Source organism: Lygodium microphyllum, chromosome 25 (assembly GCF_053477565.2).
Source record: "Lygodium microphyllum isolate KBCC chromosome 25, Lygodium_microphyllum_v1.1.10, whole genome shotgun sequence".
NCBI classification, from domain to species: domain Eukaryota; kingdom Viridiplantae; phylum Streptophyta; class Polypodiopsida; order Schizaeales; family Lygodiaceae; genus Lygodium; species Lygodium microphyllum.
This window is the reverse complement of record NC_141159.1, coordinates 6,582,530-6,603,390: the sequence shown is the minus strand read 5'-3', so window position 1 is coordinate 6,603,390 and position 20,861 is coordinate 6,582,530. Positions and strand designations below refer to the sequence as shown.

The 20,861-nt window shown below is 44.0% G+C and overlaps 1 protein-coding gene across 1 annotated transcript in view; it reads left to right on the top strand.

Moving 5' to 3' along the window:
• LOC148013872 (RING-H2 finger protein ATL48-like) overlaps positions 1 to 20,861 on the top strand; it is a 45,673-nt gene that overhangs the window by 15,167 nt on the left and 9,645 nt on the right. The gene's annotated exons all lie outside the window — the stretch shown is intronic.

Below are 20,861 nucleotides of genomic sequence, written 5' to 3'. Positions count from 1 at the left end.
GTGCATAAACTACAGATCTTTGAATAAGATCACAATCAAGAATTGTTTTCTTATCCCAAGGATAAGTGATATCTTGGATAAGTTGCAAGGGGCTAGTATCTTTAGTCACATTGATCTCAAGAGCGGCTATTACCAGATACGGATAGCACTTGAAGATGTTCATAAGACAGCTTTTTGTATAACATTTGGACTATACGATTTTCTAGTCATGCCATTGGGTTTGACTAATGCACCTGCCACGTTCAATTGAACGATGGAGAGAATTTTCAGACCTCACTCAAAGTTCACAGGTGTCTTCTTTGATGACATTCTAATATTTTCACGGTCTGAAGAAGAGCATAGAAAATATTTGTCTACTGTTTTTTAAGAGCTTCGCAAGCATAGACTACAAGTCAATGCTAAGAAGAATGAAATTTTCCTTTCGGAAATTCATTACTTGGGCCATATTATTTCTCACAATTTGGTGAGAATGGATCTTGAGAAGATTCGAGCCATTATTGAATGGCCTATACCTACTTTTGTACATGAAGTTAGAAGTTTCTTGGGCCTATGTTCATACTACAGGAGGTTCATACGAGATTTTGCGTATATTGCATCTCCTCTACATGACCTTACTAAGAAGCGAATGCCTTTTCACTGGGGATCAAGGCAACTACAAGCCTTTGAAAGAATTAAGTTTCTTGTGACTCAAGAACCAGTTCTCATAGTTTCAGATCTTCAAAAACCTTTTGAAGTTTAATGCGATGCTTCTGGGGATTGCATTGGAGCTGTGCTTAACCAAGAGCATCATGCAGTAGCATTTGAGAGCCGATACCTCAAGGATCATGAGCTACATGCTCCAGTATATGAGAAAGAGCTTATGGCATTGGTACATGGTCTTCAAGTATGGAAACACTACTTACTTGGTGTAGTTTTTGTCATTAAAATAGATCACCAAAGTCTAAGATACTTTCTCACTCAGAAGAAGCTCTCAGAGAAACAGATGCGCTGGGCAAATTTCTTATCTATGTTTCATTTTCAAATCCTTCATACATCTGGAACTAAGAATGTGGTAGTAGATGCTCTATCACGACAACCTCGAGTGAATGCAATCATAATTGTTTACCATAACGAGTTTATGGATTTACCCAAAATGTATGCGACTGATTCCGACTTTTCAACCATATGGGATTAGCTTAACTCAGGTCAGTCAATTATACCTTACTCAATCCGAGATGGTTATTTGTATCATCATCAAGCAATTTGTATAGTATTACCATTGTGACACAAGGTAATGGATGAAGCACATGCATCTTCTTATGCTGGACATAGGGTTATTCTACCCACTACTCAAGCATTGGAAAGATATTTCTTTTGGCCCACTCTTAGAGTTGACATTGAAAGATATGTCCGCGAGTGCAAGATATGCCAAAAAGTAAAGTATGACAGGCATAAACTACTTGGTCTACTGAAGCCATTATCTATTTCCAATGAGCCTTGGGAAAGTATAGCCATGGACTCTATCATAGAGCTTCCTCGCACACTAGCAGACAACGATGCAATCTGGACTATCATTGATAGATTCAGTAAGCAAGCTCACTTTACACCTGTGCGAAAGACAATCAAAGCCGATCATATGGCTAAGCTATTCATTGCTCATATTTTCAAACATCATGGCATGCCTAAGTCCATTATAAGTGATCGAGATCCCCGCATGACCAGCCTTTTTTGGCAAGCTCTCTTCAAGAACCTCGAGACAAAGTTAAAGTTTTCATCCTCTTATCATCCTCAAACGGATGGGCAAAGTGAAAGTGCTAATTCTACTGTTCTGGACCTTTTGAAATCCTATGTCTTTGATAATCAAAGAGAATGGAAAAAGTATTTGCCTTCAGTAGAGTTTGCATACAATAATACGGTGCACTCTAGTACTGGTAAGGTACCCTTTGAGATCATCTATGGTAAGCCTCATTTACCACCCATCCTTCTTACGAAGGATAAGATCTTTGCAGCAGATGAGTTTGTTAGAGACATTGATACAGCTTTCACTCAAGTAAAAGTTGCTATCCAAAGAATACAAGAGAAGCAGAAATGCGAAGCTGATAAGCATCGTCGTAAGTTTGAGAAGGCTCGCTTAAAGAAGCAGAAAGGTCAAAAGGGTAAAGTGGTTAAGCTTTCTAATCGCTATTATGGCCCTTTCAAGGTCACAGATAAGATAAACAATGTGACTTTTTATTTGGATCTACCAAGTCATTGGAACATTCATAATGCTTTCCATATAAGTTTGCTACGTCCCTATATTGGAAAATCTCCAATGGAACCAATCAAGGAAGATTTACTTGACATAGAAGAAAAAGAAGAGTTCCTTGTGCCTGAAAGAATTTTACACCATCAGGACAATACTCGAAGGTCAGGTAAGGTATTACGAAAGTATTTGGTTAAGTTTAAGAATTATTCCCCGTTGGACGCTCAGTTTATGACTGAGAGAGAACTACAAGACTTTCCAGATTTTCTTAAGGACTATGTAAGCCAGAGGGATGTCACTAAATTGATTGCTTATTACGCATTCTCTATTTAATAAATTCATGTCAATAAATTAATGACTCACTTTTCTTTAAGTGTTGATGATAATCTAGCATGGCCATGAGACCATTTAGAGACCAATATTCCTAGTGCATCACTTAATGGGGTGATCAGAGCACTGTGATGGGGATATTTGGTACAGGCAGTACAAGTTATGAAGAGGGAAAGAAGTGTCGCCAAGTGTAAGAGTATACACAAGAACCAAGAAGTTACACATAAATGAAGATGGATTAAGTTTTAAGAAAAGGAAGTGCATTAGCATTGTGTATATGTATTTATGGGTGCATCCAGGGATGCCTGGGAACGTTTACTTGTGTGTAATGAGCATTGCATTCATTTGGGGTCATCCTCTCCCTTACAAGTCAAGGTTTAAGGTCTTTTCTTTCATTAAGAAAGACGAGAGGTAATTCTCTCACTAAGAAAGACAAGAGACGTGATTCTCTGGAAGTGAGGAGAGAAGTAATTTTCTCTTTCTAAGGTCTAAAAAGACACAAGATTTTGTGTGGAAGTCAATCTTAAGGTTGAGGCCCAAGGCAATTTAATGAACCCTTCTTAAGGTGGTTGCATGGACCACAAGTTAAGAGTACAGTTTGAGAAGTTGTTCTTTTTAAAAAAGACATGGTGAATCCATGTTTAAAATATCTCGCGATAGAAAGCCGATCTCTAAAAACGAACCGCGTGGGTTATCGGAAACAGCGAGATCTATAACTTTCGTATTGGACGTTTTTTCATCCGAACAACACACAGAGAGATATCTCGAAATTAGTTCTCCAGAGTAGGTCCTGGAACAACCACATCTTGCATGAAGATCAACTCAAGTCTCTCTCCAAGAAGAGAAGCTCTTGAAAGCCTATAAAAGAGGAGGCTCTCCTTGGGTGTGAGAGGAGAGGAAAAGGAATTACCACTTTGCATGTATCTAAGAGGAGAAGAGAAGGTGCAAGTGCTCCGGAAGCTCTGTTGAAATCAAGTGCTGCGGAAGCTCTGCTGAAATCAAGTTTCAAGAGGAGAAGAGAAGGTGCAAGTGCTGCGGACGCTCTGCTGAAATCAAGCGCCAAGAGGAGAGCCATACAGATATTGTGTAGGAGAGAAGGAGACTCAAGAAGGATCAAAAGGTGCCAACTTCCAAGTTGTGCAAGTGTTAGTCGGTTGTTTACCGTGCAAGGAACTGCAAGATCTACAAGTAAGAACTGGCTCATGTGTAACGGAGGGGCTTGCTCCTTGTCAATAATATAATTCCACAAGGGGAGGGGGGGGGAGGGGGGAACTGGCCCATCTTCCAGTCCCTAGTGTGTTGCCAATTTCTCTACCTCTCTCTTTCTCTCTACATCTTTCTTTTCTCTCATTTATTCTCCCTTTGTGCGAGCATAATATTCGCCATATATATTTTAAGTATATAAGAAAGTCGAGCGTGTATCTCGGATCTTATAACATAACCCAAAGGAGTAGTAGACTAGATGAGCTATAGAATCTGACTCCACCTTGGGGAGAGAAGCCACTAGTTGCGTAACTCGATGCAGGAAGGATTGCAAAGGCCTCTTTACCAAGTCGCGAGTGAACCTCCAAGGCCTCGATCTAGTTGGTACTTGAAGATCTTGGGTATCAAAAAGAGAAATGATTGCTTGAAGACAGCCATCCGCAAAGAGTAAATGGGGGGAAGAACTTTACGATCAGGAGGCATCCCCTCAATGGGCGGATATATGAGGCCCCCTTTGAAGACGAAGAAGTACGAGTCCCTTCTAAGGGCATGGAAAGAACATCCTCCTCTGAATCTTCCTCAATGAGAGAGAGGGAATCTAAAAACTCATGGGTCATGGACTTCAAATCATCGGATGACGAAGGAAGTGCTGCCAGTCATGCCGAAGAAGATATTTGGGTTGTTGAAGATGTTGAAAAACTCTTAGAGGTGGCCTCTCGAACTTGAGTATTCGAGGGTGGGGAAAGGTGAGGCTCATGCTAAAGTCGAATAGCCACTGTCTCTTGAAGGAGTGGACTACCAAGGGGACACTATTCAACAATCATTGTCTCTTGGGGGAGTTGATTACAGAAACACGGGTTGTCAAGGTGGCATTCCTAAAAACTTAGAAGTAGAAGCAATCTCCGTAGCGCATTGTGGCGGTCACAAGGAGGCTATAGTGCCTGATGATCCTCCTTTTGCTTGATAGGACTTAGTGTGCATTGAATCTGTTTTATTGCTTTGAGCATAAAAGTTTGAAAGTCGGTGCAAAATAGACTCTGTGGCCTAGAAGGGAGAGGTGGCACAACGAGTGCCTCGAGGTAGATGCATATATTATAGCGGCGTAGAAACCAAAGTTTCATGTTGGCAAGCATCGGTGGGGGGAACTAGTGATGTTAGAAGAGGAGCATCCACTGGTTTGTCCATCTGCTTGTGGAGAAGTCATATCACTAGAGTGTCAACCTGTAAAAGGGAGGGTGGGAGGGAGAGGAAGAAAGGGTGTCTTTGTCTTCCGGTTATGTAGCAGAAATGAAGGGAAAATTCAGTAGATGATGCCAAATTTGCAACCTATCTTTGCCTATCTGATGAACAGGGTCTTTAGCTCTTTGAGCTCTTGTACTTTGATACCATGTCAAGATATACGACGGTGCAAACAAAGAGTAGGGTTTGCGAAGAAACAAAGTGTGTGTACGGCAAACATTGAGAGAGAAGAGAAACTAAAAAACACAAAAGAACACAATGATGATGCACTGAGTCATGCTATGAGAAGGAAAGCTAATGCAATGGAGCTTAGCTCAAAGATGATTGCACTGTCTTGTTTGAATCATGCGGTAGTACCTGTAGGGAATTTGCATAGTGAAGGGAGCAAAATGCTGTCCTTGGGGCAGTGAGCGAAATTCTATGATTTATAGGCCTCAGCTGTCTAGGGTGGCGCACCATTGTGTGGGTGCCCATTGAAAAAATGATGAGAATGAGGACACCAGCCCTTTTTGGGGCTGCCAGTGCGAAACCCTAATTGACATGTAGAAACTGAAGAAGTGGTTTCTCAACACACACACACACACACACACACACACACACACACACACACACAAGTATGTGCATGCTGCTGCCCATGACCATAACCATAACCACACTGCATACATGATGGACGTGCTTCATAGTCTTTCATGAAACCTTGGATTATTTGTAGGCAGAACTTTTGGTAGTCTCCCATCCCAATTGTTTAGTGTTTCCATCAAATTGGCTATTGCTTGGTAAATTTGGAATCCCCATCCATCTCACACTGCCTGGTAATACCACTGAGCTGAATTGGGTTTAAATCAGACCTGCCACTATATTCATAATGTCTTGTCCCACCAAAATTCATGCTGAGCTGTTGGTTTTAACTTTTATAGCTTCAGAGTTGAAATGATGACTACTGGTCATCGACTGAAACACGCAGGCTACTGATCTAGACTAACCAGATCAAACAGGGACCAAATCCAAAAATGATATCATCAAATTGCCTCTCAAAAGTGATATGGATGTGGATGTTCTACGTGGATTCAAAATATTTTTGATCCTTTTGTTAGCATAGATGCCCTGGAAGTTGTGGAGGCATTGAAGGAGATACTAGCATGCATAGAACCTCTGGTGTCACATGTATTGTATTTTGTTGCACCTATTCTTGCTAGCTAGCACCTTATCCATATCAACAAAGTTCTCCCACTCAACATGTTCAGATACAACACTGTTTGTATCACAATCAACAACTGTCTTTCTATGTAAAGATCATTGACCATGAGATCTTTGAACATTGGAGCTGTCCAGTTGTGCATATTTTGCAGAAATGTTGATTGATGAGTTACCCATCTGCTTTAACCTTGAGTAGTGCACTGTTAGCAGATATGTCAGCTCATGTGTGAGTTTGTGCATGTTTTAGGGCTGGACATTATTTAGGATATTTTAGGCATTTTTTATGGTCTTCATATTGATCATATTTAGCATTTATTGCCGGCTGACCTGATCATTTTGAGGACATATTTTCGTCCTATTTATTCAGGCTCTTCCTCGTTAGTCAGTCACTCATCATCACACTTGTGGATTTTCTACTAGGGAGAGGAGCTAGTGCCAGTGCCCACATCCAGTGACTCACTGTTGTATGCAATTGTCTCGTGTTGGATATATGGATTTTGTTTCTCGAGCATACATCTAAGTTCTCATCTGTATTGTGTTCTTTAGTGTTCCTTCTTTTCTTTCTCTTGTCTTGTGTTCAGCAGTTTATTACAATACATGTTTATGCAGCACATGTTTATGTTTCCATTGCTGCATCCACTTTTGACAGTGTACATGCTATTCTTTTCCAACTGTAGAGGATCTCAGGTAATCAATCCACTTTCTATGAAGGAAAAATAGATAGCTGCTATGTCCTCCGAGGAGAACCATGACACAATAGGAGCAAAGCTCCAGGAGAAACATGAAAATCCTGAGGACAAAAGCAATCCTAGCATTGACCAATCTTGCTTATCTAGGCTTGAGCCTCCAACTATGCTAAACCCTAGGAAAACTCCCAGAACCTTCCATGAGATAGCAACCGAGCAAGCTCTCATCAAACATAGAAGTGCCACAGAGTGCTTGACCGAGTTGGATGCTAAACTTAAATATTCGCACGTATTTACGTCCTTGCAGACATGGGCACATTTCCTAGGGAGTAGCTTGAGGAATACTTGCCATATCTGCTATCTTGGGAAGAGCAATAATATCTTAACGGGCATTAAGACAAGCTCTTGCATGAATGTATGCAAGCCATCTCTAACGAGGAGGCCGATGAACTACGCTTAATTGTGACATTCAATGTGACAATCAGAGGGTCGGAGTCAATTTGAAAAACGTTGGTTTGAAAATTCGCGCTCTGATGGCCGAACTTGGAGCCCAGATTATGACAGTCTCAGAGAAGCGACTGGCCAATTGGCGGTCTCAAAGAGACCTGACCTATGTGGCTCTTATTTCCTTTGGAGTACTGATTGCTGTTCGGGTATGGACTTAGCCGGAACTAGCCAAGAAAACTCTCTGATTGATAAAATTCTCACTGAGGAGAAGCTACATGTTGCGAGTAGACTCAGACAAGGTACCATGCTACTCGATGTTGCAAAATATCTGTTGCTATTAAGTAGGTTGCCACAATTCCTAGATGTGTGTGCCACACTCCAGTACAATCTTGAGTTTTACAATTGGTTTTTATCCTCACAAAGTGACATGGATTCATAAACGTGTACATAGATAAACAATGAGTTTTGTGACTGTGTATAGATAATACCAAAAAAGCAAAGCCAACACACACATAAGCAATGATAATCAAGTGCAGGTGATATGCATTAAAGTCAACACCATGGGATTCAGATAAGTGATGTCTCTTTGGGCTACACTTGTCCATTATGGTTGAAGCATATGACTTGCATATACTCTCAAGAGTTGCCAAGTGAATGCAGGACGACACAGGTCTTTGTACGAAAGCATTCAATGTCTAAGTCACCACAAGACCACCAACCCCACAAAGAACCATTATGGAGAAAGTGATAGAAATACCAAGAACAAATAGCCATGACGGAATCCCCGTGGGAAGAGAAAATCACCCTTGCAGAAAGTACACATTGCATTTGAGCATGGCCCACAGCATAGTCATTGGCTACTCCCTCTTTCTTGGCCAGACTCTACATCCGAGGCAAGATTAAGGTGGCAAGCTTCCGTTCACGGTGGCGGAAGAGCAAGCAAATTATGGCTTAATGGTGGAAACGAGGGGATTCAACTAGTTTACATTCAAGCTTACCCTAAACCTAAAAGACGCTATCGTGGAGAAGTCAGCCGTAAAACAATTCTTGGACAAGTGCAGTCTACAAAAGTATGTAGAGAAGGTCGGGCAGGCTATGGATTACATCAAGCGCGTAGAATTTCCAAGGAGCTTCGATGCTGAAATAAACTGTGGCATGGTGATGGTAAGAAAAGGAGAAGAAACTCATTAAGTAGAGGTGGAGTTGAGCCCTGCGATGGTGGAGAAGGCCCTGGGTTTATTAGCCAGTAGTAGGACTGAGAAATGCCCAAGGAGGGATGTGTATAATATGCTGGGGGTGAGCCGTTACCAATCTGGAAATAAGAGGGAGACAAAGTCCACAAGGAATAGCAGGACAACATGGAGAGAGTTACTAATAAAAAGGAGAATGACCAACCATCTCAACAACAAGAGAGCAAGAGGACAATCCGTGAGCAACAAGGCTAAAAAATTGTCAAGTTAAGCGGAAAGGAAATATCACTCTCTCAAAATCCCCATAAGAAGAACTCGATCCACCTCCAAAGAAAATAGAGAGCTGCAAAGGGTGGAGGAGGAATCGAAGAGATTAGAAGAAGAGAGCAAGCAAACACCAGAAGAGAAGCAATAACGACTAAGGCAAAAAGGAAGAAGGAGATTACTCTAATGAAGATGGAATCAAAGATTTAGCCTATAAGCTGGCACATCGCTGCAACATGGACTTCATGCCATGACACCTAAGCCTAACACTGGCTTAGGAGTAGAGGAGCAATGTACTCCCCTAATCTCAACTAGCTGAACCTCACAAGAGCTCTCCTTGCTAGGGGCTTGGGGAGCCAAAACAGCAAATGGAGCTGCCTCAACAGGAGCCACTGGAGTTGGGTCCACGAAGAAGGGCGTGACTCTAAATCAGATCAACGAAAGAAAGAACGAGTGGAGGAACCAAGCCTTCTCTGTGGCCACAACAAGTACAATCAAAAGAGAAAAGGGCTCCATGCTAAGCCATGCATTTCTTGTGGTAAATCTCTTAGGCTCCCTTGGAATGCAACTACTGTAGAGCATTAGGATGATGTCCAGCGTGCCCCCTCCCAATGCATCTCCAAAAAAAAAAAAAAAGAGAGAGAAAAAGAGAGAAAAAAAGAAAAAGAGCAAATAAACAAAGACTCGCAATAAGAAAAAGGAAAGAAACAATGAGCTTTTCCATGTATATCAGAGTGTCACAAACATTGTACCTAGATATCCTCAGGTTAGGCATATCCGATGGCCTTGGTCAGCCAGCTCCTTGTCTAACCCCCTAGCCCTTCTTGTCCCCCTACTTCACACTTAGGGCACATAAAGGGCAGGACATACCTAGGGAGTTTGTGCTCGCCTATGGTTAGATCCGTCTCTCTAAGTGACATCCACAACACCTCCCCTGTACACAAACTGGGTCCTCAAGTGTGGGACAACACCACAGGCTTCCCTGAGGTTCCGATCCAACTCCTAGTTTTACTAGCACGGACGTCATGCAATAGTGCACAGTGAGGTAGATACACCCCCAGGTAGTGCACTTTCTTTTTCTTTTTTTAGGTATACTTAACAATGGCGATCAACCACCACCGACATTGAAGATCCCCACTACCTGATCAAATCTAATCTCGGCCTCCGCAATCTAATCTCGGCGTCAATGGGCTCAATTATGCTACATTGCGTTGTCAAAAGCACAATTAATGTCTCAAGAAGCCTTCAAGTATACTTGTAAAGAAAATACCCTAACATAGAAGCATAAACAGAAACCGTACGACAAAGCATAGACTGATAAAAGAACATAGTTAGGGTTAGGGTTAGGGTAACTTAGAGAATGAACACAGTTAATAAATGAAATGATATGACTACTAATAATACGATGCTCATGTAGCAAATACACTATGTAGGAAATGAATACTGAACCTCGAACTCCTGTATCTCAAGGATCAGGGCAGGGGTAATGAGCAGGAGAGTGTATCGTACTTCGAATGGATCCCGAATTGCAGCAAGGCAGCCTCTGGATGTCGAACACCAGCAAACGCAGCAGTGAGAAGCTGGATTTGATGCAGACAGCAATGAGGAGAGAGAGAGACTAAAAACGCAGGCAAGACAGCTTGTAGGAGAGAGAGAGACTAAAAATGTAGGCAGCAGGTGAGAGAAAGACTAAAAACGCAGGCAGGACAGCCTGCAGGAGAGAGAAAAACTGCAGCGATTGCAGCAGGAGAGAGAAAACTGTCAAGGCGGCAGCAAGGGCCTGCAAACGCAGCAGTTTGCTGACGTGGTAGGCTGTACGACAGCAGTGCAGATGATCAACAGTCAGTCGCCAAGTAGAAACAGCAGCAGCAATCAGCGTGTGGAGGGCTGGAAACAGGTGCCAGACTATAGGGAAGAGTGATGGACAGCAAGGGCTGAGATGTTCTCCACGAACGGGGTGCGGGCAGCAAGCTGATAATACTTGAAACCTGCAAAAACGAGATTGAGGAAAGAGTGGAGGGTTGGCTGCCAATTTATAGAAAATTAGGGTTCTAGATCCTCTCCCGCTTAACTCTCTCGATCCGCTCCCTGTTTTAGGGTTTTGGCTAAAATAAGCCTAAAATAAGCATGTTTGGGACTGTTTAAGTGGCTAAGAGCAATTCTTAGCACAACACCCCCTCTCAAGTCCAAAATAGGGTGAGAAAAGTAGGCCAGCTTAAATTTTGATTTACCCCAAGGCGTCCCACCCCAAAGCAGCCAAGGCATTGGACAAAGGGTACATGTTGGCTGCCCAGTGGCCTACCAAGACTACAGAGGTGATGGTTATCTTACCAAGGGAGCCCACGTGATCACCCCAGAGAGCCAGGGCATTGGACCAAGGGTGCTCGGCGGCTGCCCAAGGGCCTACCAAGTCCTACAAAGGCGGATGGAATCAATGGTATTTTTTTCTTTTTGAAAATGTTTTGAAAATACATAAGTAATATAGGGGCAGCGGCCGATTAAGTGACAGATAGGAAAAGATAAAGAGAGTTTTAAACCCAAGTCAAGCACAAAACTAGCAGACCAATCCCTCACACTGACTAGGATAAGTGCCTAAGGATGAGAACAAGTGTGTGTATGTGCGAATTATGTGGTGAATATGTGGCAAGGCAAAAAAGAGGATGGTGGGCTTAGTAAGACAAGCAAAACAAGCAAGCAAGCAAGGGTACGGAAATTGCCGTTAGGAGAGTTGCCATGTGTTATGCTATGAATATGGTGGATCCTAGAGTCGACCACTCCAAAAGACCGAAAAGGGATAAATGCGCACAGATACATGTTTACATGAACAGAATGTCAATGCATGGGGTAATGCAAAGGGAGATGCAAGATGCCATGCTCATGCAATACGGTATGCAACGGTGCCATTGGGACAGTTCCCTCGCAGGGGAATTGTTCACTTGTCCAAGTGTCCTTTTACAATCAGGTCAGCCTGACAGTGTGGATGAAGTTACAAATGCCCATAATACAATACAAAAGAATAAGTGAATATAATGTCTAAAAACTGTAAGCATCATCACTGTCACGATCAAGAATAGAAGCCGCCCCCTCTCAAACTGGAAGGGAAAGCAAGAGGGAAGCACCCTCTCCCCGTCAAGCTAAAGAAGTAGGGGAGGGTGTACCCAAGTTGATCCTGGGTAGCAAGTACTGAAGAACCGGCCGGTTGACCGCTTTGGTCAAGATATCTGCAAAAGTATCCGATGAAGGCACAAACTCTAGGCAAATAGTGCCTAGCTCAAGTTGCTCTCTAGAAAAGTGGAAGTGGACTCCTACATGTTGTGTCCGTGGTGCGATGATCGGATTGCCCGCAAGGGCAATGGCACTTTGGTTGTCGCAGTAGATAATTGTGGGAGAGTCACATGGAAAATGAAGCGCGGCCAGTAAACTCCTTAGATAGATGGCCTCGGTTGTGCCATTGAAGAGAGCCCGGTACTTAGCCTTGGCCGTGGAAGCCGCCAACGTCTCTTGCTTACGGCTGGACCAAGAAATGAGAGCTGTGCCCAAGTTAAAGAGATAGCCGCCATTGGAATGCCGGGTGTCAGGATCTCCTGCCCAATCAGAATCAGTGTACTCCTGCAAACATAAACCAGAACCGTATGTCAAGCCATAAGAAAAAGTACAGCGCAAATAACGCAACACACGAAGACATGCAATTCAATGTGATATCCTAGGTGCTGTAAAATACTGATTGAGTATGTTAACTGAGTAAGCTAAATCTGACCTAGTGTGAATTAACCAAAGAAGTTTTCCTACAATAGAACGATAGGTGTGTGCATCGAAGGGCTGTCCTAGGGTATCCTTTGACAAGTGGACAGTAGGATCAAGAGGTGTGGCCATTGACCGTGTCTGATCCGAAGTGGTAAGCTTATCTACCTTGTCATCAGGCGTGTGTGTGTACGCACGACACCCGAAGACTCTGAAATGGAAAATAATAAGCTGAGAGCCAAAAAATGCCACATACGGGGTCTTCTGAGGAAGAGCCGCAGTCGGGCACTGGTTGAGGATATACACCAAAGTGTTAACAACCTCGATCCAAAGGCGCTCTAGAAGCTTTGCTGCGAATAGCATAGAGCGTGCCATTTCCATGACTGCAGTTCCTACGCTCTACGACTCCATTCTGAAAGGGGGAGTTGGTAGAGGTGAGTTGGCGAGAAATGCCATGCTTCTATAGAAACTTGGAAAACTCATGGGAGATAAACTCACCACCGCTATCACTTCTCATGCACGCGACACGATGACCAGTCTGATTATGACCCAGCAGAAAAATATGTGAAAGCATCTGACTTATGCTTGAGGAAGTACACCCACATGTATTGAGAATGATCATCCACTATCAAAAAGAAATACAGCGCGCCGTTCAAAGTGGCAGTGGATGTTGACCTGCAAAGATCAACGTGAATCAATCTAAGAGGCTCCTCAGCTCTATGTGTAAACTGCTGAGGAAATGGGTTACGGTGCTGCTTCCCGAGCCGACAGGCTTTACAGACATCTCGAGCTAGCTTCAGGCGTGGAAGGCCCTCAACCAGCTCACGGCGTGACAACTCATAAAGTTAGTCATAATCAAGATGCCCTAAGCGAAAATGCCAAAGACGCTCATTGTGCGTAGACTCTCGAGATGTGGCTAAGGCTTGAAAGCTATGGAACACGAAGACCTCGGGAGTTGGCTCAGTGAGAAAGTGAGTCATGTGGTATAGGCCATTGGGCTGTGCCTTACCGTGAGTAATCACTAAACCAGTCAGAGAATCAAGGACCTCGACTGTGGTCGTTGTAAAGAAAACTACTCGCCCCAACCGGCAAAGTTGCTGAACAGATAACAAGTTCACCCCAAGCTGAGGAACATGATATACATTGTCCCACGAAATCAGATCCGGATTCTTATTAGTGGCAAAACTGACGCAACCTTGAGCCTGAATCTTGACCGAAGAGTTGTTTCCTACACGGACCCACCCGGTTGCAGGGGCTCGGGTACGGAAAATGTCCCCTATAGGAGTCATGTGATGTGTAGCTCCATTGTCCACAATCCAAATTGGAGCTGAAGTGCTCGGCTGTGACGAGTGGGACTCTGCAGTAACCTCGTCAGGAGGCAACTCAGATGTGGACGAGACTCGCATCGGATGTCTCTACGGAGACGATGTGGGCCTCTGCAGACCAGTCAGACAAGCCCTTTGGAGTTGAGAACGTTGTCGACTGAGATGGCTGTGCAATGGTAGTGTGAGTCTAATCTTTAAACTGCCCCTTGCCATCACCTTGCCTCCCCTTTTGGGGATTGCGCGACTGAGAGGCGGGGGTCTGAGACTTAGGTTTTGGTGCTGTGCGTCGTGCCTTTGATCGACACTCGTCATCAAAATGGCCAGCCTTTTGACAATGTTGACAATACTTATTCTTTTCAGGTACATTTTGCCACCCCGGTTTAAGTTGTGACTGGGAGTTTCCTTGAGAATCCCCAGATTGATTTAGCTTTTGAGTTTGATTTTGATTTTGAGCGGAGGGTTGGTTTGATGTGCCCTTCCCTTGTTGCCGTTTCTGAGAATGAGCAAGAAGAGCCCCCTCTGAAGAGGAATTCATATAAAACTGATCGAACAACCGTGCGTAACGCAACAACTGACACTCAAATTCATAGCATGTAGGCTTTGAAACTATTCCTTTCAAAAAATTGAAGTATTTCTTGGGAAGTTTATTGAGGAACAATGTGACCTGATCGTCAGAGGACTTGGGAGTCTCCGTTGTGGAGAATTCAGCGAGGAGACTCCAATACTCAGCCAACTTGACTTTCAAGTCATCCCGGTTAGTGATTTTGAAAAGCTAAAGCTCATGGTTAAGATTAATACAATGGGTCCTATCTCGAGCCGCATAGCGGTCAGTCAAGTGTGCCCATTGCTTTGACGCTAAGTCAAAATGCTGAAGCTGAGAATGAAACTTAGGCAATAAGCCCTGCATCAGCTCGACAATAGCGGAGGCATTCCTAGCCTTCCATGAGCGGACAACCTCGTATGGAACAAATGCGGGATCGGGTTGGGGTTTCAACCCTTGCACAAGATCCCATAGGTTCTGTGAGTCAAGGACATGTCTCATCAAATTTGACCAAGTAGTAAAGTTTGACCCGTTAAAACAAGTCTTGTCATTAAATGCATTCTTGGCAGAAGATGAGCTAGAACCTTGAGGTGTCGGGTAGGTGGTGTAAGATGATGGTGGGAAAGATGATGGAGGTGGGTGTGTCTGATAAGAGAAAGAGGGAGGAGGAAGAGGTGGATAGGTAGAAGGAGGCTGTGAGTGTCCAATGAGTGCGGATTGATACGGAGGCACTGGAACATGAATGTTTCCATAAGGTGTAGGTGTAGGTGAAGACACTAAGATATGGTAGCCTTGTCCAAAGTGAGGCTGGGACACAGGAGGATGACCAGAAGGTCCACTAGGCAATGCCATGGAGGCAAACTGTGGAGGCAGCTGATTCACACTCGGGAGAGACTGAGTGGGATACCCAGGCTGCGATGATCCCAAAAGTGTGTATGAGGTAGGTGGAACACCACCCGGCTGAGGGAAGGATGAGGTCCTTAAGGATGTGCCTATGTTTCCATAACCCCCCGGTGTGATGTGCGGTGCGACATGAGGTGTCTGAAATGGAAATGTAAATGGTGTAAATGGAAGTGGTGAAGCAGCGGAAGAATGTGGTGAGATGGGTGGGTTTTGAAAGTGAGGTGTATGAGGTGCAGATGCTTTTTGTTAATTTTTATCATTTAAAGACTGAAAATGAAATTGTGAAGATGATGATGCACCATGTAATGAAGTGAAAGGAACACCAAATTCATTCTGATTATGTGAAGTAGACGGAAAAGAAGGAAGGGCAGAAAAAGAGGTACATGACTTTTTCTTATAATGCCTGCGACGTGTGTTAACATACAAGAATTGGTCCTCAAGAGAATCTTTTCCATAGTCAATAGATTGGAATCTTTCTTCCACATGATCTCTACTAGTATATTGCAAAACAAAAGAGGTAAAAGAAGAAGGCATAAAATACGAATCAAAAGTACCTTGCATCGGAGAGGACGGAAGAGTCTTAAAAAATGGAAAATACTCCGGATCTTGCTCTCCAAGAGGGGGGTCCATCCGTGATGGAGGTCTCGACAACCCTGCAACATCATCAGACTTACGTGCAACATCTGAAGAGTGAAAATCATGCATACCTTCATTCAGAAGCTTTTCTTGAAGGGCAATCCTTCGATCGAGCTCCTGAATCTTCTTTCGTCGATAGGCTATGATCAGTTTATATTCTTTAGAGATCAGCTTGCCTATCTTTTCTTTCATATACTCAGATATATCTTCCACCATGTCGGAACTTTGTGGAGCAAGTTGATCGGCCCACTCTTGCTCGGTTCTCGGCATAGGCTGTTCTGGAGACAGAATTGGTGTTGATGTGTTCGAAGTCATTTAAGCCTACTATTGTTCTTGCTTCTTGCGAAGAGCTCTCAGATCAAAGGCCTAGGTTTCTCAGAGAGTACGAGGCTCTGATACCATGTAAAGAAAATACCCTAACACAGAAGCATAAACAGAAACTATATGATAAAGCACAAACTGATAAAAGAACACAGTTAGGGTTAGGGTTAGGGTAACTCAGAGACAATGAACACAGTTAATAAATGAAATGATATGACTACTAATAATACGATGCTCATGTAGCAAACACCCTATGCAAGGAATGAATACTGAACCTCGAACTCCTGTATCTCAAGGATCGGGGCGGGGGTAATGAGCAGGAGAAAGTGTTCTACTCCGAACGGATCCCGAATCGCGGCAAGGCAGCCTCCGGATGTCGAACACAAGCAAACACAGCAGTGAGAAGCTGGATCTGATGCAGACAGCATTGAGGAGAGAGAAAGACTAAAAACATAGGCAGTAGGTGAGAGAAAGACTAAAAACGCAAGCAAGACAGCCTATAGGATAGAGAAAAAATAAAGACACAGGCAGCAGGTGAAAGAAAGACCCTAAACCCGAAACCCTAAACCCACGCAGGCAGGGCCTGCAGGAGAGAGAAAGACTAAAAACGCAAGCATGACAGCCTGCAGGAGAGAGAAAAAGTGCAAGGATAGCAGTAGGAGAGAGAAAACTGTCAGGGCGGCAGCTGGGGCTTGTAAACACAGCAGTTTGCTGATGTGGCAAGTTGTATGATAGTAGTGCAGATGATCAGGGGCAGTCGCCAGGCAGAAACAACAGTAATTAGCGTGTGGAGGGCTGGAAACATGTGCCAGACTGTAGGTAAGAGTGATGGACAGCAAGGGCTGAGATGCCCTCCGCGAACGGGGTGTGGGCAGCAAGCTGATAACACTTGAAACCTGCAAAAACGATATTGAAGAAAGAGTGGAAGGTTGGCTGCCAATTTATATCAAATTAGGGTTCTAGATCCTCTCCCACTTAACTCTCTCGATCCGCTTCCCGTTTTAGGGTTTTGGCTAAAATAAGCCTAAAATAAGCATGTTTTGGGGCTGTTTAAGTGGCTAAGAGCAATTCTTAGCAGAACAATACATCTCCTCAACATTGACAATTTTTTCCATCCCATTGAATCCCACTTCATCCACACATTGCCACGAGAAACCTGACCAGTAGTCTTCGAACTACGTAATATCTAAGTATGCATGTGCACTCACATAATATCTGCACCATAGTCTACACACAGTTTGGGTCCTCAAGTGCAGGACAATATTCTCAGCTTGCTTAGAGTTCGATCTGTCTCCCAAACTCATCAAACTACGTCTTGTGCACGACAAGAAGACTAGTACTATCCCCTAGGGAGAGACCATGTGAGAGGTTTTCAATTGCTGGTATTGAAGACTCCAATGAAACTACAGTCAGCTCTTCATCAACACTCAACTCTGAATACTTATCCTTTATCATCATGCAAGCCCACCATAGAATTGTTGCCTGCAAAATCCCCAGAACATCAACATCTATGCCAACCCATGATTGCAACTCCCAACAAAAACTAGCTCTATCACCAACTTCAACAATCCTATCACCAACCGATCAGGTCAACAAAGTGCCACCAACCACCTTCATTCATACCACCAACAAAACTCCTCCAAGGCAAACTACATCAGTCCCTTCCACCCATGTCTTCGGTGCATGCCAAAGCTTGCTACCTACGATGGTGAGTGCCATGGGACTAGCACTTATCTAGGAGGGGGGTAATGTTAACCCTCACACAAACAAGGTGGAAAATCCGGAAAATCTAAAGCAGAAGACAAGACCAAGGCAAAAGTGAAACGAAAGACAAAGGCGCGTCAAGAAAAATATGGAAATACAAGAAGTGCAAAAAATTCCTAAATCAAGAAGAAAGGCGCACAAGAAAAAGCGCAAGTCAATACTTTTGTAAAAGAGCGCAAGGCGCACCATGATTTATTTTAAGAGCGCTAGGCTCTCACCCATGCAAATTATAAAGGTAGATGGGCGCGGTAGGAAGGAAGCTAGGAAGATAGGAGGATAATGGAAAAAAGGGCCTAGGCCACGGTGGCCATTTTAAAAAGAGGATAAGGGGATGACCGCCCAAAAGGGATTTACGGTTTTGTATATAAAGTTGAAAAGTGAATGAGAACCTCATTCTTGTGTGTGGCCAAAAGTAGCTCTCCTCTTCTTCTTCTTTTTCTTCTTCTTGCCTGCTTGAGCTTGTACTTGAGAGAGGGAGTGTTGTGAGGGAGTGAGTGTGTGAGGGTGAGGGACCGTGGTGGAGAAGCTCTTTATTTTCTCCTCTCTTTTTCTCTTCTCTTCTCTTGCTCGGGGCAATGGAGCTTGGAGTGTGGAGCTTGAGGATTGAGCTCGCTTGAAGCTTGCACTTGGATCGTGGAGCTATCGGAGTGCTTAGGAGAGGAGGCAACTTGATCAGGCATGGAGGTAAGCTCGCTACACTCGTAGAGAGGGAGAGCGCATTGGCTATGTGAGAGGTAGCCATTAGTACTCGGCTTGAAATGCTTGAAACAATAAGTGTTCAGTGGGTCTTGGTGGTTGAGCTGGAGCTCGCCTCTATAGTTTGTAGATGACACATTTGTTTACCTGGATGGGGATGAGGACAATTTTAGGGCCTTTGAAGTTGCAATGGAGGTCTTTTGTAGAGCCTTAGGAGCTCTTATTAATTGACACAAATGCTATCGATTTTGGGTTGCGATACTCGATAAACTGGAAACCACATGAGAGTTTCACTTGGGTCTCCTGTGGCACTTTTGTGAGATACCTGATCTACCATGTAGACATTGATATTTCTTCAGAGCAGCAGTTGGCACCCTTATTACTTAGCATAAGACAAAAGCTATTATATTGGAGTACAACAAGACTACTAGTAGGCAGGGTGGTAGTTGCAAATGAGGTTCTATTAGCCACCATGTGGTACATGAGTTTTTGTTGGGCCTTCTCTAGGTGATGCATTGGCCAAGTAAAGCGACTCACCAAGAACTTCATTTGGTCAGGTGGAGATGGTAGTCCTACAAGGGCTAAGATAGCTTGGGATGGTATCATCTAGCCTAGATCCAAGGGTGGTCTTGAGGTTATTGACCTAGATAGTCACTAGAGTACCAATGGTAAAGCTCATTATAAGGGGCCTTCTTCCAGGTGAGGAGCCATGGAAGAAGCTACTATTATGGAGTTAGAGACCATTGTTTCCGTTCATGGAGGGCCTTGGCAGCTAGCACACAGTGGCTATTTCAGCATATCCAAGCTACAGGGCTTGGGAACAGTTGTGAGGTCAGATTTGCTGCATCTATTATACGGGCATGGAGATCAATATCTACAGGACTTCATTAGATTGACCCGACAAGTGTTGAAGAGAAGTTGAGGCAGCCACTTCTTTTGAATCAGCTAGTCAAGACAGAGAGAGGCCACACTATTGGAGAGAGGACCCTCCTATCTTGGGGAAGTTCTCTGTACAAGTAGCTTCTATAGTGGGGGAGTGGTTTGCCTTTCTGGAGTTGTCGGCCCATATATAGAGAGAGAGACTTTGAGGTATTAGGGGGGCCAAAGTCATAATGGAGAGCATTGTTAGAGAGTCATTCCCTGTATAGCCGTGGACAGAGCAGTATGGCCAGAGTGCAGTCGCAGAGGGTGCCACGTGGCACAGTCTGCAGTGCAGTTGGACAGATTTTTTGACTGCAGTCGGCCAGTTTTCTGTAGTCGGCTGCATTAAATGCAGCCGACCTGGTTCTAGGAATTTCCTATTTTTTGGCTATTTATAGCCAGTTCGTGGCACACTCCAGCATTCATTATTTTAGATTCTGATCTTGAGATTTGTTGGCTGAGACAGATTGTGCTCGGGCTGACAGAGATCAAGGTCATCAAGTCAGAGACATACGCAGATATTTTCTCTGCCCCCTTGTGTATTTCTGCACTCTTATACAGCATACTACACCGCAGATTTTCTGCATTTACATTGTCTTCTTTTTCTCTCTCTCTCTCTTCTCTTTGTGTTCACTCTCTCTGTCTTTGTCCTACGCTTCCGCATCGTTGCACTTTGACATGGTATCAAAGCGGTGAAGATGGATTGACTGAGGGCTGAACCTATCTGAAGAGGAGATTTCAGCGTGACACAAGGCTGCGTTTCCAGGATTCGAGGGCGAGCAGGAGGGTTGCGCATCGGATCAAGGCTGAAGCGAGCGTGGGCGTGCGGGAAAGGAGTCTAATCGGTGAATGGAAAGAAGGCTGCGTTTGAGGCCTTCCATTGCAGATTTTACCTTTTCATCGCCTTCGGCCGGTGAAGAAGGTTTGGGCAACAGAGGAACCAGCCCTAGAAGGTTGTGTTTTCACAGTCAGAGGGGGCTGATTTTTCGTTTGTGTAGGTATTGCAGGTTAACATGTCTACAAAGACTGATTTGGAGTTCCAGGCGATCATGGACAGGAAGGTGCCTGTTCTACTGGCTCTTTCATCGGATCAAAAGCTTGATGGTGACAATTATTGTATTTGGCGGGTGGTGATGTTGGCTATTTTGGAGTCTTATGATTTGGCGGAACTAGTGATGGAGGAGATTAAGAGGCCCTCGGTGAGGGATGAGTCCAAACTCTCTTTCAATGCTTGTG